This window comes from Typopeltis vanoorti, chromosome 17, assembly GCF_054136105.1.
Source record: "Typopeltis vanoorti isolate ZY-2024b chromosome 17, IOZ_Tvanoo_1.0, whole genome shotgun sequence".
NCBI classification, from domain to species: domain Eukaryota; kingdom Metazoa; phylum Arthropoda; class Arachnida; order Uropygi; family Thelyphonidae; genus Typopeltis; species Typopeltis vanoorti.
The window spans coordinates 10,117,670-10,133,069 of NC_143565.1; positions in this window are offsets into that span (position 1 = coordinate 10,117,670).

The following is a 15,400-nucleotide window of genomic DNA, read 5'->3' on the forward strand; positions in this document are numbered from 1 at the left end:
TCTGAAACTCACTACTATTCTCGGGCAATGCATTGCACGCATTCTTCATGCACTCCTTACATAACTTCCAGGAATGCCCCCCTCCCGGTTGTCCTTATTCCATCCTCTTGTTTTATCCTTTCGATAATCTTCCCAGTCTGGTAATTACCTCACAACTACTTTAACATCAACCCAGTAAGGATCTCACAACAACGTCTTTATCTAAATCATATCACCCCAGTTTCTTCTAGCCATCAAACTCTGCAGATGATGTGCTGCTCTGAATCTGTCCTGATAGTCGACACCCCACAACTCCGACAACTAGATCAGTCCAGTTGTAATCATCAATGCCTTATTGGAATCATTACATCCTTTTCTCTGCTGGTTTAATCTAGTTCTCATTATTGCAGTTTTTCTCTGGACTGTCTTCACCACCGTTGCATATGTTCCATAAGCGTCAACTTATCCCCATCACTCCAAGATCCTTTTCCTTCTCCACTTCTTCCAGTATAGTCCCATCAATATGATACACAGTCTTGCATCTGTAGATTCCTAAGTTTCATACTTTGGGATCCACAAATTTCGATCATCTTCTGTCGTATGAAAAGAAGATGATACGATCGAAGGAAGAGTTTTTCTTAACGTACAAGGAGGAGGCTCAACGAGGAATGTGGAACTAGCTATAGAGGAATAATGATATTATGTCACTGTATAAAAATTGATGAAAGGATGGTTACGAGAATAAAAGGTAGAGTGAATGAAGATCTAAGAAGAGTTACCTGACTTCAGGAAATCAGCTGTTACATTCTAGCTCTAAGAGAAATGATGGAGAAACACTAGGACATTAGATTTAAAAATGCCTTCGAACTGTGCCTATGTGGCCTTGTAGCTGTTTCTAGACCGTTAGAAGAAAGACGATTATATAGATTCGATTATAGTTAGTCACCGACTAGAGGAAAATTTTCTACACTTAAATTTTCAACAAATTTCAGAGTTAATCAGGGCCGTCGTAAGGTATCTGTGGTCCTTTGGCAAGGAGTATTTAACTACCCCCTAAATCCAAGAAAACATGTAAACTTATAAAACGGTGTTTTTTAATAGTTGGAACACAATTTTGCTGAGTTTTGTCGCCCTCCAAACTAATTGATATTTAGTGCGGTATTTTTCAACTGGAAGAGTTTTTTTTATTAGTCAACTTAAGCAAATATTACCAAAGAATGCACGAAATGTTAGCACTCTGTTGGAAATTTATTAATAGAAATTCTAGAGATTCTAGGAGTTGATTTGTGCTTTTTTTTTTTTTTTCAGGTGATTGAAGGCACTCCCTCATAAATTAAATAATGCTAGTGTTCGGATTTTTATATCTCACCGTCACCTAATGTCGTATATGTGATATAAATAACTGGTTTCTGGCTGGCTGTCACAAAACACAGATTCCCTTCCCACAATCCCAAAAGATTATCTAGTTACTGAATTTTTAATCATTTTTCTACTTCTGAGTCACTTGTGTTTTCTCTGAAATACAAACAGTTATCGCAACGAGAAGATGTAAACTTCATTCGAAAAGAGATTGTTTACATTTTGTCGCAGCTGTCGCAGCCACCCTGACAGTGTAATAAATGTTGGTAGGAGTGACAGAATTTAAATATAAACGTTGGTATGCGACAGAATACGTTCAACTTACTTCAAGATAAATAATACAAGTACAGGTTTCCTTATTAAGTTTCATATCCTTCGAACGAGGTGTTACAGAGGTCTGGAGATCCCCTGTTACGTCATAAATAATAAACATAAACGGTTAAAATTTTAAGTTTTAAATGTTTCACATTGCTTCTTATTCTTTTTGCTGAATTCATTTTCTTGTATTTTGTAACTTCCCTATTGTAATTAGGGCATTTAGCGATTAGGGAAGTTAATAGTTGAGTTTTAAAATAACAACAAATAAATACATGATCGGTTGGAGGATGGCTAACCGTATGAAGACTTCTGTTAGAAAGGGTACATGTGGAACTATAAGGCTGTAAGATTATGAGAAGCTTAGGAGACAGCTTGAAGCAATAATATGGAAAGCGGAACTGGATGGAAAGGATATTAATGTTGCTTCGACGCTATCAAAAACTATCTAGTGGAGGCAATGTCAGAATGTATACCAAAGGTTACGAGGTTAAATAGAGTAGATGTGAAATAGATGAGTGAAGAGGTAAGGCATGCAACCTTGAAGAAGAAGAAGAAGAAGAAGAAGAATGTATTATGGAAGCAGCATAAGATGAGTGGTAATAAGAGTTGCATGAAGTGTATAAAGAGCAGGCGAGGGGGTAACGATGGCAAAAGGACAGTACAAGCAACGGTTAGTTCACGAAGATAAAAAGAATTCCAAGGAGTTTTTTCAATATGTAGCCACTAGAAGAAAGAATGCTCATGGAAAGATGATGCCAGTTAGCGAAAATAGTAGAATATAACAACTTCAGAGGATATAGTTGAGATGTTTAATGAGAATTTCGTACAAGTATTTAATTCTTGCAAATGTGACATCGTGCAGATGAATACAGTAGAAAGGAAGGAGGAGGAAGCACTCATGATGAGTGAACAGGAGGTATACGAGGAATTGGGCAAACTTGAGGTTCATAAGGAAGTAGGGCTTGATAACCTATCAACACGTGCTTTATTAAGGAATTTTCCAGCGAGTTAACAGCACCTTTGACAAACCTTTTTAACATGTTTTGTGCTGGCTGAGTTCCAAAAGAATGGAAAGGATAAAGTCGTTCCGCTTCATAAGGGAGGTGATAAGACTAAACCTCCGAATTATAGACCAATCTGTGTATCTGGAGTTGTGGTTAAAATACTGGAGAAGTTAATCAGGACCAAGATTCAGAACTGGGTTGATAACAGTGGCATTCTCTTTGATGGTCAGCATGGATTTACTAAAGGAAGATCGTGTTTTAGTAATCTGCTGATCAGGGGCGAATGCTGGTCTTGAAATTCACGCTTGCTCTTGTTATCATTCAGAAAGTGAGAGGTGTGATTGAAGTCTGATTAGCGGAATAATGAATTACTGACCATTTAAAACTATGCGCAGGTAACCCTCGTATAACGCGGATGTTTTGTTCCGCAGAAATGCCGCGTTATATAAATCGCGTTATTCGAGTCTCGGATCACATAGAAAAAGTAGGGTTACGTTCCCAAATCGTTCTTTTTTTTTTTTTTAAATTATATAAAGAACAATGACATATCCAACAAAAAATATATTTTTATTTAATTCAGGTAATTCATGTAAGTTAAGAATATATATAAACCATGAAACAAATACACAGTATAAAAGTATAAAAATTACAAATTGTACTTAAACTTCATTGCGCACAATGCATAAAGGTTTTAAGCTAAATAAAATAGTGCAGATTTTAATCTTTCATAGCACGAGGGTTTGAGGATTGGTTAATAAACACTGGTTTTGTCATGTAATTACCTGATGCATTACTACAAAACAGTAGAGTAATTCTATCTTTCGAAACTTTGAATCCAAAGTTTCCAAATTTTGAATCCAGGAGCTGATCTTTCATTTTTCGAAATATAGGTGCGTTTTTGCACTTTTTTCCAATATAACCCGGATTCATCCGCATTGAATACCTGGTCTGCACTATAAATGTTTATAAACTTTGAGTGTCTTTTGTTTAATATGATTTCCATCCGAAGGAATTTTCTTTTGAGGGCAATCTTCTATCGAAATCATTGGAGATTTCTCAATTTTTCCATTAGAATATCGCGTACATGAGCCACGCGCTTTGCACTTATCGTTGACCCAGCAATAAACACTTTCTCGGATTTTATGTTCACTTTGTTTGATTGTTCGAATTGTTAATTCATTTAAATTCATTTAAAGTCCCTGCAATTCATTTAAAGTCCCTGCAAAAACTCCGTGTTTTTCTCCATTTTTCAACCGATCCAAGATTTTGAATATATTTCTTCGAGAGAAATTAATTTATTTTTCAATATTGGTTTTTCCCTTTCGTTGCAGTTTGTGGCCGTTACTATAAAAATAATTTTTTGCACAAAAAAGCAAGCATTACATATTGTATGTAACTCACCAGAAAATAAAGTGTTCAGCTTGAGATGAACACACTTATGATTTTTAATGCACTTTCCTGACAAAACCGAGGACAATTTTCAGTAAACTTTTTATACGGTAAACAATTGAGGTACATGCGTGCTAAAGGGTATTTCCCTTAACATAAATTCTCTACTTAATAATTACATGCCGGATACAGGCAAACAAGATAAAATTTGATTTTTAAGTCGCGCGGTGAAAAACATATGAAAAGATAAAGGGTTACTTCGATTTGTAGACCGTGTTTTTATCGGAACCGTGTTGTATAAGTACCGCGTTCAACATGGGTTACTACAATTTTAGACCGCGTTGTATAAGTACCGTTATACGAGGGTTACCTGTATTTAGAAATTTATGTACATTTAATCATACAAATACAACGTTTATTTTACAAATGATATTCTATCTTTTTCAATTTAGCTTACAAATTCTACCCTACAGTTCTTCTTTATGAACTGGTCAATAACATCGTCATAAAAAGTTGGTTGTAACTTAATCTTCCAAGCAACACGCACACTTGTCAAGACTGGTTGAAGCTCACTGGCTAGAGCTACTTTGACTGCGTATGGCCCGTGTTTAAGCAACAGAGTGGATGACGTGTAGGGAGCGGAAATGACCATGCGCGCGCATGAAATCACAGTGCTGAAGCGAGGACCTGGATGCTTCCACACCCGAACAAGCCAAGGTAGCTTGACTAGCGTTGGCCTTCGATACACAACGCAAAGCTCAATTATTGCCACGCAAGCTTAAAACGTCTTCTGTCTACAAAAATAAAAGCCTAAATGGAATGCTTATAAATGCATGCATTTATTAACAAATAAATATTACTTCTTTCTCAATTAATGAGCTTGCGCAGCAAGCATGGAGAATTCGCCACTGCTGCTGATGCATTATAAGAAGGCGAGGAATACATTAGATAAAGGGTATGCATACACAGTGGTATATTTAGATTTTGCCTTTAATAGATTGCTACACGATAAGCCGGCGATTAAAGTAGAAAGCATGAAGTTGGACAGTAGATTAATACGTTGGATGAGAGATTGGCTATCTGATAGGTATCAGCAAATTGTGCATGGAGGAGCGATATCCCGGAAGAGGAAAATTACTAGTAGGGTACCTCAATGGTATGTTTTGGGGCCGTCTGTTTAACTAGTATGGTAATGATATCGAGAGGGATCTGAATGGTGATACTCAGTTGTTTGCAGATGATGCAAAGTTGGAGAGAACAATGAGGAATAAAACCGATGTCGTAGTTTTGCGAGGACTTGAATACGCTGGCTGAATGGACAAGTGATCGGGGTTGTTAGTTCAAATTTTGCAATGTGTAAAGTTTTAAGATTTGGGGAGAAAAGTTGGGGTGAAGAGTATACAGTTGGTGGGAATATCTTAGCCGATTATGGCAGTGATATGGAGGACATCGACGTGTAGAAGTAAGGTTGCTATGATATTATATGCTATGCTATATAAGGCTTTTATTTGGCCATTTATGGACAGATTTGGTCACCTGGTTTTCAAAAGGCTGAGGAGATACTGGAATAGGTCCAGAGACGATGGACTAAGATGGTTTCCGATCTCTGGAATGTTGAGCATGAAGACAGATTCACAAAATGCAATTTGCAGAAATTGGTGGATAGAAGGAGGAGGGTGTATATGATCGAGACATATAAGCTGTTAAGAGGTTAGCTCAGTAAAAGTGGCATTTACACTCTACGGCGCTTGACCGCACGAAGAAAGGATTTGGTGGTTCAAATCTAGTCACCCACTAGAGGAAATTTTTCTAAGCCTTTTTTCAACCAGTTCCCGAGTTAGTCGAACTCTGGCACCGGCCAGCGGGTTTTTTCTCCCTGAGACTCGGGTTTTTCGTCCCGTAAACTCAAGAAAATCGACCGTGGAACACACATTATTTCAGATATTAACGAATGTTAGGGTTAAGGACCAAGAGATGGCGGCACTAGCTTGCCGCCTTCTTCACTGTGTACCGATGAATATCAGTGATAGCCTTGGGCCAGCTATCTCTCTGATTGGCTACCAGTGGAGATTGAACTGCCCACTTGGTCTCCAAAAGTTAGATAGGATAAACGGCCCGCCTACTCCCTATACGGGAACAAATAGGCGTTAGCTGAGAGGTTATTACCAGATTAATGTGGATGATGTTTTATACAGAATGGAGAAGAACAAATGGAAAACAACAGGTCATTCGTGGAAGCTGTATACGGACGGTGTGAGCAAGGGGGTGAGGAGCAGATTAACTCATGAAGAGTGATGGGTGATTGGAATTTATTTCCAGAATAAGTTGTGAGTATATTTAAGGCACAGTATGATAAATTGTGGGTGTAATACCTGAGACCATCCGTGATGAGTCACTTGACTCTATAGACATTTGATAATAATAATAATAATAATAATAGACGCTACTTACGTTAATTTGTTATTTAGTTTTGTAGAATTTTCGGCTGTGTTTCATAGCCATTTTTGATACAATTTTAATCATTTTAAATTGAAAGCGCGCGATATTATATGAGCTATCAACTGCAGGAGGATAACCCCACCTACAATATTAGATTTCAATTAATAAAATTAACTTACTTTTGTTCAAATAACTATTAATATTTTTTAACGATGCACAGTCCCATTTAGTATCTATTATACACAATAGAATGTCTCAACATTACTTTATGGTACATTTCAGTGTCAATTATTTTTAGTTCTCTTCCCTTCCGGAGCAGTTTCCTTAAAAGCTTTCTTCTGCTATTAAGAAACCATGTCTTTACCTATTCTTCAGAATTGAATTTAGACAGAAGAGGTCTCACTAACTTGATAAAGAGTGGAGTTCTCTTTCGTCTCCATTCCAGTTAAAAATTGCACTTGGATGACTTTTTTGGGGAAAAAAAAATAGTTTTTCGTAGCTCCTCAGATAAACTTTTCTCTCCTGTATTTATTATCACGAATTAACGCTTGCTCGTAACTGTTTTAATTACCTCGAAAGATAACAGAAAGGAGTTTTAGGAAAAGTGAAATAAATAAAAAAATTCTTTCAAAGTAAGCTAAAGTTTCATGAAGCTTAAAGGTAAAATTTCCGTTGCAGGATTCACTTTTTAATTCTGTGAACGGGGGACGAAAGGGATAAAAATAAATAAAATAAAAACACATTCTGTGGGTTTCTAGAGCGCAATGAGACACACCACCTGACCCTTGGGTTGGTTTAAATTACGTAGGATAAATAGAAGCTACTGGTGATTCTGACTTTTTTAATATATGATCGATATCTAGATTCTGAATGAGTGTGATGAGAACTGATCTGCAACCATTTCTGAGATAATAATTGCTTTCTTAAAGATGTCAGCCTTGGCAACCGAAAATAATAATAAACAAATAAAGCCTCTATGCTTTTTATTTCTCCAAAGGAAGTAAGTGACACTCTCTAACCCAAGCTCTTTGGAAATCATTCAGCAGGAAGGTTCCATCTTGGTTTTAGCTGGAACATTAGTGATTTTTTGCCCGCGTGCGCATACGAAAATGCAGATAACTGCCGCCATTTCTTGTTCGTAAAACGAATCGGTATTTTACTCTGTGAATATACGCCCTCTATCCAAAAAGAAACCGAACTTTTCGAAAATAGAAGAAACCAGCTGCGTCACCTGTTGTATCTTTTTATTGTCGAAAGCAGTAACCTTCATTAGTGTTGTGTTAACTATTTATGTCATTTGTTTCATTAGAAGTCGAGTTATAGTGCCACGATATTCATGGTCGTCACGATATTCATACCGTACGCAACGAATTCTTCCTATCAATCGCTTCAAAACTTCAAGATAAAACTCACCATTGCCCGTTTGGCCAGGCGGAACGAATTCTTTGTGAATAATGCCCTAGGAATCGTAGAAACAAATCAGCATTGTCTTTACTTTTGACTTCTCCAAGCGGCTTTTTTTCGGATGCCCCTCTTCTGGTGGTCTCCAGTCAGCACTCTGGCGCTTTGTTTCGGTCTCTTACTCAAAACACCACATTTCATCACCAGTAACGATCGTTTCAAGGAAGTCTCAGTCCTCACGAGCGGTTTTAATGAGGTCCTTGCAGTGTTCAGTTCGATACATTTTTTGGTCATCGGTCAACTTGTGCGGAATAAATCGCGAATTCAATTTACGAAGACCCAAACTCTAGGTCAAAATGTTATGCACAGTTGATTTCGGAATTCCCAATTCATTTTCAATCAATCTCACGGACAATTTCAGGTTTTCTTTGAGGAAAGAAATCACGCACTTTTTGGATGTTAACTTCGCTCAGTCTACTTTTTGGACGGCCCGGCTTTTCATCGCCCTCAAGCGTCTCACGACCACTTTGAAATCGCTTAAACCACTCGTAAACTTGAGTACGGGATAAGCATTCATCACCATATGCTATTTGAAGCGTTTCGGAAAAACCCTTACCAAGTTTAACACAAAAGTTAAACGCAGTTTGAAACCCATTTTCCTACCGTTCGTCAAAACACTGCCACTCTTGGCACTATAATTCGGCTTCTAATGCAAGAAATATCATAAACAGTTGACACAACACTATTGAAGGTTGCCGCTTTCGACAACAAAAAGATAAAACAGGTGGTATCACTAGTTTCTTCTATTTTAGAAAAGTTCGGTTTCTTTTTGGACAGGGGGTGTATGCCTTCTGTGCAGTCCGGAACAATAATATCGAGTTAGTCGGGTCCAGAGCTGGCGTTATGAGGTTTATTTCCCGTCGCTAACATAAAAAGAAAAAAGAAAACTTTGATAGTAATGTTTACACCTAACAAGCGAGTCATTCTTGGTGTGGATTGAGAATCTATTATGGCAAACCCAAACGAGTAGCATGAAATTCACCATCTACAAAGGCTTACCCGACCTGTACATCACAATCAAAACCAAGCTCTCCTCGACCACAATTCTCATATCTTGGCACTTCCATAAGTCGAGAACTGATTGCTGGAGTACAATCTACATCTAACATCAGCCTATTTACATCATAATTAATTATTTGCTATTTATACTTAAAATAACAGTAACAACTTTTGGGAATGACTCGTCTAACTCACACAACGTCTGTCATTCATCTCCTTAAACTCATTCACTAAGTTGAACTCATCTTGTCGACGTATTCACTCATTCTAAGAAAAATCTGTTCCTCACTGTTCACTGAATCCTTGCTCAGCGTCCAACTGGTTCTTTTCCCACTTATCATGTATTGAGAAATCTTTCCTGAATCTATTCTATTAAATTCTCTCACTAACTTATATGGTAGAAGTACTCGATCATATTCCCCATGTTTCATCTATTCTGATTAATTGTTTAATCTATTCTGTTAATCTGTCTTCGTAATCAATTATACCCTCCTAAAATCATCTTAGTTATGCGCTTCTGAACCATTTCCAAAAAAAAATAAATAAATAAATAAACTAACGACTTTTATTCCCTTATAGGGAATAAGCCTTTATATCCTATCTAGCGTTTGGAGACTGTGTGGGCAGTTCAATCTCCACCGGTAGCCAATCATAGATAACTGGCCCATGTCTATCACTAATTATAAGCAGCCACCGATGAAGAGGCTGGTAAACAAGTGCTGCCATCTCTTGGTACCTAACCCTCACAGGATATGTTGCTGTCTGAAATAACGTGGGTACTACGGTCGATTTTCTTGAGTTTACGGGACGAAAAACCCGAGTTTTCGATTGAGCCCAAATCTCCATATAGTAGATGAAATGTTGTCAGATCAATTAATTATATTAGATTAGGGGCGGGAAACTGTTTAAAATATCCAAATAAAATGTCTGTGAGGCATACGCTGGTTTTCTTTTTTTCTTTTTGTTAAAGCTTTCTACCTTATATACAATGATTTTTAGGATTATTAAAATTGTGTATCATGAAAAAATTGGCATAAAGAGTTTTATGTTATTTATTGTAATATTAGAGCCTCCTTAGCTCAGTCGGTATAGACGAAGCTGTTTGGTCGGAAAGACCCGGGTTCGATTCCCGTCAGTCGTGAGGAACCTTTAGCTGGTCTCTTTCCACTAAAGGTGAGTCAGCAGGTCTCATACGGAAGTAGAAGGTTTTTTCCGTCCTGGAAATTAGGGTTTTTCGTCCCTCAAAACATGCAAACAGACCCGTGAACACACACACGAATCTACAGTCGTAAAATACTTACTTAATCCCTCACTAGGAGGACTCAGTCAGTCCCTAAGGGACGGTTGAGGAACGGAGGGAACCCCATACGAATAATTAAAATTGCAATATTGTTATGTATATAAATATACCTGAGACTTATATATTGGCATTATCTCTTATTTGCAGTCGACTACTGTCCTTTTCATTATTTCGGCAATCTTCGGCGTCTCATCTTCACTGTATGTCCTCTGAAATTCAATTCCCTATCTGTAACATTCTAAATCCCTTGTTTTTCATCCATCTCTTGCAGTGTATTTTGCACCAGTATAGAACAACTCATGTTTCTTCCGTCCGAAGTATAAAATCTTAAACTTGGTTACAAATTAAGAAATATCCCCCCCCCCCTTTTTTATACACATAGCCAGCCTATCTATATCTTCCTGAAGGCTGCTACATCAGCGTTATTTTCCATAACTTTCTCAAGTTTGCATAACCTGCAAACAGTTGAATGTATCTTTAAATGACATGCTATATAATTAACCTTCATTCGCCTCTGATTCGGCGGTTGGAGGCCATGATTTTCCACTTATTCCTGTCTTGTGCATCTTTGGATGGAACTTTTGCCAATCCAGTATTGTATGTCATTCATCTATACAAAGAATGCCGTAGAATTTCACTTTCCTCTTCCCAGATTCATTAAGTTTCTTTTTTGGTTTTCTTTTTTGATATTTCAAGCACTTATTTATTTTTGACTTTTACTGTTCCAGGTGATCCACATAATTCTTTTTACTAATCACATATCCAGAGGCATCAGTCTTCTTCTTTATTCACCATTTTCCCCCCGATAGTCTGGAATGTACATTAATGTAAGAATATACATACCAAGTCATCAGTCGCATTCACGTGTTTATATAGGCTTTTCTGTTAGTACGAGTAAATACCAAATAAATACTCGTGTTCATGTTAAGAAAGGCTGTTCTGTTGTATTTTTTTATTTCTTGTTCACATTTTGTCATCATAGCAATTAGATTTGTTTAGGTTTTTAGATGGATAAAAACCGAAACAGATGTGTTTAGGTTTTTATCCATCACTTTATCTGTGGTTATCTTTGGTTTTGTTTTCAGTGTTTATTTCTTGCCTGAATTTATCACATCTCTGTTATTTTATTAACTTTGCGGATTCAATTTGTTTCAGTGATTTAGTACTGCGCCGTGTGCATAGTTTAGGTTATTTTATGATTCTTCCACCAATTAAGATGCCTCTTTGAGTTTCGATTTCTTTCGTGACCTTTTGCGAAATCTCAAACAGCAATAGTAATAATATATATTCTTGTCGGGTTCCTCTTTTTCTACCTAATGTTTTCTAAGATTCCTGTAAGAGACAGTGTCAAATGCTTTCCAAAATTTGTGAAGCAGAGGAAGACCTGTTTTTGTGAAGCAATTGATCTTTCGTATATCATTAAGAGGGTTGGCATTGCATCTTTTGTACTTTTTTCCACTTCGGAATCCATATAGTTCTTGAGGTATTATTTTATTTATTCGATTTTGACACTTTTCCAATATTATTCTAAGAAATCAAGGCATTACGCGTTAAGGTTATCTCCATGAATTTTTTTGTATCGGGTTATCGTCAAGTTTTTATAATTTTATTTTATTTCATTTTATTTGTAACTAAATCTGGATCTTGTGCTTTTTTTTCCTTTAATTTTCTCAGTGCTTTCCTTACTTCTTTAGTTGGAATTGAAACGCCATTTTTTTACGTGAGTACTGCCAACAAAACATGTTATACACCTGTAGTACATTAGTACTGTGTGTGGCCTAAGGTTTTTATCTATTATACTGTATATACAGTATATTTTGCTTTGACTAAAAGGGAAGGTGGTCTCATACTAGGCGACGGCATTCATCCCCTGCCTAAATACGGTCACAAACAGTGAGATCACAATACACGGCCACGACGAAATTCGAGCCCGCAACGTGTTGGGTGGATGCACTGACCACCCAGGCAACCATGCTGCCATATCCATACAGCTCACTCTCATTATCTGGTTTTAGGTCTTCCCTATTCTCTGAAGGCAAGTCTTTATATATTTCTCCCAACTTTCTGGGATATCTGAACCTTCGAACAGCACTACCCTTTTTTTCATTTTTTATGCATTTCAGTTGTTTGTTCCTATTTTTTCCCTGTAAATTATTTTCTCGTGTTTAGAAAATCATAGTGACTATTTTAAGTCTTTAGTTTTTTGACATTTTATGTTCGACCATATTTATTTTGCCTCTTTCTGAGCCATTTCTTTATTTAATTTCCTGTATTTACTTGGATCTTTCTCTTTCTCCTTTCCCTTTTGTGAATTAACTTGGTAATGTCATCAGTCATCCATTCTTTGTTTCTTCCCCCTCCTTGTAGGTATTTAGTTCTTCTAATGTTTCTTAGTGTTATTTCTTTGAAATCATTCCAAGTCTTCATTATTACCCCAGCTTCACTTTCCCAGTTCTTCGTTTTCAGTATTGAAATAATTCTTTAAATTGAATCTCTGTTTCCTGTGCGTATTTATATAAAGCTTGTTTATAGTTCCAGTTAGTCTGGAGTTTTTGTTATTACTTTGTAAGTTTTATTTCTATTTTGGTTACTAATGGGTTCTGATTTGAATCACATTCGGCACTAGATTAGGCTTTAACTTGTTGAAAGTTTATTTTTCACTTGGTTAGACTATAATAAATTTAGTTTAATCCTTTATCCAAGTGTGAGCAAACAAAGTTTGCGTCTGAAAATATCTTCAGAACTGGGGTAAGAAGCTTTAACTTGTCTTATTGAGTTTCTAAATATGTTTTTAATTATCATAAAATTGATTTGATTCCTTGTGATTTCTCATGGCTCATCTACGTGTATATTCTTCTTGGATGGGATTTCAACCAAGTATTGGGAATTTTAAAAAAGTCTGTCAGTTTTTCACCCAGATCATTTCTCTCTTTCAGCTCAAAATTGTACACTATATTTTTCCTATCTTACCTCGCGTACTTTGGGCATTCATGTCATCCCGCCCCTATCAAGAACTTATGCATTTCCTTGTTTCAACGGTTCTTGTATCTTTTCATATTTCTTTTCAGATTTCTTTCACGAGTTTGATCCCCGTGGTCATTATCGATGTTCCATTGCCGCAATATACAACCTTTCAATATTGCATCCCGAGGGTCTTAGGTAGGAGCATATATCTGCAGTATGCGTGAACTGATTGACGTGGCTTTCAGCTTAATTATAATAATTCTGTCCGAGATGGACCAAAAGCCTTTAAAAGTGTAATTGTCCACCAACATTTATGTAATTTTCATGCTTTCTTATTTACAGCTGAGTAAAGTGTTAGTAGTAACAAACATCGATAACATATTATTATTATTATATAATACCGTACTGTAATAATATATACTAATAAAATATCAGTAACTTTTAATAGTTTTAGTATTTCTTGTTTGTTATGCAGTGTCTTAATTAAACTCTCTCTAGATGGCGTAATGGTCATCCACTGAACACAAATTGACCGGAAACAGAAACAACCGATTCGTCATAGTGTAAAATCTGTTTCGTTTCCTTTCGAATAATAATTACCACCATTTCTTTACCACTTCTCGCAATGCTGCGTTTGTTGTTGCTTTGAATTTAGATAAATCCATGCGCGTCTTATAATCAGTACAGACGAAGACAGACGGGACTAGATTTCAAATTAAAATTAAATTTCTTTTAATTTCAAAAGAACTTATTTATTAAATTTATATTTCGGTTTAATTTGTTGTTGTTGTACTAAAAAGTCTAAAATACTGTACTGTAAAATAAATTACAGTACTGTAATTTATTTTATACTAAGAATATGAAGTTACTAATACTGAATTTTTAAAGTGTCGGACGAGAATGAGAATTCCCGTCCGACACTTTAAAAAAAGACGGAGGAAAATAGTTTTGTTACGTAACATTTTTCGTCTCGTAATATCATGCATTGTAACCAGATCGCAACTTCCTCTAACATAATTACGTAATTTATGCACGAGCGTTTACCATTTTTAATTAATTAATTGGCGCCTAACTTAAGTAAAATGCAACGTTAAAAAGTGAAGATATATAATTACAAAAAATGCTTTAAAAATGTCCATGGAAGAATTTGCATCGGTGTTCCCATAAAGTTCATGTTTTGTGACAATAATAACAACTGTGAAGGAAAAAAGAATTCGATTGACCCATCCCCTCACACTGTTCACACAGGGAAGGCGTGTGAGAAATTGTAAAGGCTGAACGTTAATGGTGGCTAATTCGCTTACATTTGAAGATCTCTTTTCTTTCTAAGTTCTGATAAGGTCATCTTTTGGGTATTGATACTAAACTGATTTTAGTTTTCTCCATACTTATGGCTAAACATATACGCTTATCGACGACTAGCGCCTCCTGCTTTCGGAATAGTGGAGCGGAAATGGTTATAAACAAATTAAAAGAAAAATTAGGAGGTAAATGCTTATAATAAAACTCAAAAACATTGAAATATTTAACTTTTTCCAAATTTTTATACAAGGATGCAGAGTCACCCTTTTCTTTATAATTAATCCCTACTTTATGTACGTTTTGCATATTTTCATATATTCATTTATATTTTTCTGTATATCAAACAGTATCTGATAAGTAATTTCCATACAGAATGCAATTTCACGCTCCCATATCTATTTCTGTGCGATTTATCTCTTCCATTTATACTTTAATTTTTTTTTCATATTAATTTTTTGTACTGAAGGGAATGTAGTTTGTCTACATGTATTCGGTTGTATGGACGAATGATGCTTTGTTCTACATTTGTTTTCCCTTTTCTGATTTCTAGAAATCCTGCCTGATGTCTATCTTATGTAAATAAGGGATTGTTCATTTTTTTCTCGAACTGAAAAGACTGAGATTTACGATCTAGTTTATATAGCACCTGCTTTGTTTAATGGAAGAGGTCAAAGCGGTCGTCAATTTTAAATCGCTATTTAATTTTCTGAACGAAATATACGCACTAACAAACACGAAAAGTAACTTCTGTTTGTTTTGTTTTTTCCCCAAAGAGGTGAAATTCTTGTTCCGAAAGGTGTAATTCAATTTATTCCATCTTCGAATTAATTACATAAATAATCATTTTACAGATAAAAATATTTCTTTGACTCGATATTATGCAGTT